Raw genomic sequence first — 2,799 nt, forward strand, 5'->3', positions numbered from 1 at the left:
CGGAGTAGATTTAGGCTTGAATTGGCAAAGTTGATATTTTCGCGATTTCCGATTGGTAGGCGAGATTTTGATATAGGGTGCACAGGAAAGTACCACGATTCTGTTGAATTAGTTTGGATTACCTGCAAGTATGGCAATCTTGAAAAGAGAGTTTTCTGTCAACGCCTTGGGTGTAGCATGTGGCTTGTCTTGGAATCTTTTACAGTTACGAATATTATGAAAAACTAAATAAACACAACAGATTTCTGTATATTATTTTTTTGTTTAAGTAGAACTTAAAATGTGCGAAGGAAATATAAAATTCTGTTAATTATCTTCCTTTACTACTTACTAGAGAGTCCTAATAAGTGGCAGCATCTACAAAATGATCAATCTCTTTTGCATTAGACCTGTCGTATGTTTGACATGCAACTAAATAGAAGTAGAAAATTACATGTCAATCTGCAAATTAGAGGACAGTTTTGTTGGGGAAGCATCTACCGTTAGATTGAAATCTGAATGTTATATCGTGCCTGAAGTCCAGATCTTCTTTCTGTTGTTTCTTAATTCTTATTAACATTAAGCTTGTTATTCTTTAAATGCAGAGGAGAAAGGTTGCTGAGGAACCTAATGAAAAACCGACAAACTTTTTGACAAAAGCCAGCATTACCCACAGCTCTATCAACAAAGGTTGGTTTAGTTGATCCATTTGATTCTGTTCTGAGTGTAACATTGCTTCCCACTGTTCCTTTGACCTTTATGTCTCAATATATCTCTTGGGTCAGAATACCCTTCATTTGTGATAATCATGGGAGTGAATTTCCATTCGAATAATAGTTTTTGAAGTGATTTCTAGACTATGATTATCACCCTACCTATAAAAGAAATTGTTTTCTAATTTTCTTGTTTAGGTCAGAAAATTGAAATGTGCTGCTCAAATCTATCGTTTGGGCCTTAGGCTTCCATTTTTTGCAATCTCACTATTATATAGTTGGTCCTTCTTGGAGCTGAAAGAACGTTAACATGGTTTTTGGAATTTATAACCTGTATGCATACCTTTCTTAATTTGCTGACATATTTTCTGTTAAGAACCGCGCTCGCAACAGTTCCTTAGTTGTTCGAAGAACATTTATGAACTCTATGAAGCCTGCTACGGTTTCCAATGGTCTACGTTGCACGTAATGTTTGCTTCTTGAAATTGGAGGCTGGTAATGCTAGTGAATGCATAGTTGTCCATGAGCAATCTGTTGTCTTCCACCTTTCTTTTGCATGACTTGTTCTTTCTCTTTTATTTCCATGGGGAGGTTGAGGAGGGTATGTGTGTGAGTTTGAGGTTTCTGCCTGGAAATTTGATGGATATGTCTTTAACTCTTGAATAATCATCAATTTTGCTGGTTTCTACTTAGGGAAAAAATTAATAATGGTCATAGATACTTTTTTTTGGTCATTTGGTGATTAATGTTAATAGAAATAGCTTTTTAGGGATCTAACCTTGTTTTCATGACTTATTTTGCAGATAAAACATCATAAAGTGATACTAAAATCATTTTCAAGTCCTCATCAGTTAAAATATCTGTAGTTAAGAAGCCACCCTTAGACTCCAACAGCAAGAAGACAGTAGAAGGAAACCAGCAAGAGGCAGAAAAGACTAGTGTGACAAGCAGTGGTCTACTATCGCTATGTCAACAATATGAAAGTCATGAAGATGATTGATTCAATGATTCCTGTAACCTGTCGATGTCCATGTATCAACCAAAAATATTAATCACGAGTGCTATTTTCATCGAAAGTGCTCTTTCTATGGTCACTTGAAGCTAACTTTGGCTCTCTGCAAATCGCCAGTTTGTAGGTATAATGACTATCCTCTTCGGTTCATGCACCAAATTTCAAGTTGCCTTCTTCTGAATTATTCTTGTGGCAATCTAAGGGTCTTTGTTACTGCTCTACTATTCCTTTCTCTGAAGGATTTTTTAACTTGTAGGTGATACTTTTGCGAAACAGAGCTGAGTTTATAGTTAATACCAGAACGAAATCTCCTCTTGTTTCCCCTCATCCAACACCCACCCACCCAAAAAATGGAGTTAAGTAATTTTTATTGAATGTAGTCGTTGAGAGGATGACACTGTCCATTTTTTTCCTAGTTAAAAAGACAAAGGAGAGGAGAAAATTGCAGCATTTACTTTAACCTGCTGGAGGCTTTTGTCTTTCCACTATTGTGTTTGCTCTTTGGAGGATCAAAAGTTGCTACCCTCTTCATGGGCGGGAGAAAGTTCAATTGTTCTCGAATGAATATGGATAACAGTTGTACAAAAAGTAATGTTACCCTGTCTATTTGTTTCCACTTATTGGGGTTTGAACTTGAATTTATCAGATTTCGGTTCATTAAGTACAATTGTGTAACCATTTGTTTGGTTATAATAGCTTCAATTTTTTTTTTTAATTGTCTAGCCTTTGTCTCTGCTCAAAGAATCATGTAGGACTAACCTGTATAACCATCACCACTAGCTATCACTAGGGGTGTCAAATGGCGGGTTGGGACGATTTTGAGCGGATCAAAGTCAATAAGTGATCTGCCCAAAAGTTACTTGGGTTGAGATGGGTTTGATTAAAATGGACTAAAATTTGGGTTATAGCCCAATCCGTCCAACTCTTGTTAAGCTTCAATTAATGGAAGTTTTTCTATATATACTATGATAGAAATTTATTTACCTATTTTTTTTAGGTTTTGTAGTTTCAATAAGTATCTAGTTTTTTTCTAACAAATTGTATATGTTGCCCCTTTAAAAGCTTCCACCTCATTATTAGTGACTTAAATTAAGG

At 35.6% G+C, this 2,799-nt stretch overlaps 1 long non-coding RNA gene across 1 annotated transcript; it reads left to right on the forward strand.

Annotated features, from left to right (window-relative positions):
• Window positions 1–295: 295 nt before the first annotated feature.
• On the forward strand, window positions 296–2,298 carry LOC142181237 (uncharacterized). The gene is made up of 3 exons (XR_012709826.1): window positions 296–669; window positions 1,496–1,828; window positions 1,961–2,298. It is a non-coding gene; the product is annotated as an uncharacterized LOC142181237 (long non-coding RNA).
• Window positions 2,299–2,799: the final 501 nt, after the last annotated feature.

Source organism: Nicotiana tabacum, chromosome 1, assembly GCF_000715075.1.
Source record: "Nicotiana tabacum cultivar K326 chromosome 1, ASM71507v2, whole genome shotgun sequence".
Taxonomy (NCBI): domain Eukaryota; kingdom Viridiplantae; phylum Streptophyta; class Magnoliopsida; order Solanales; family Solanaceae; genus Nicotiana; species Nicotiana tabacum.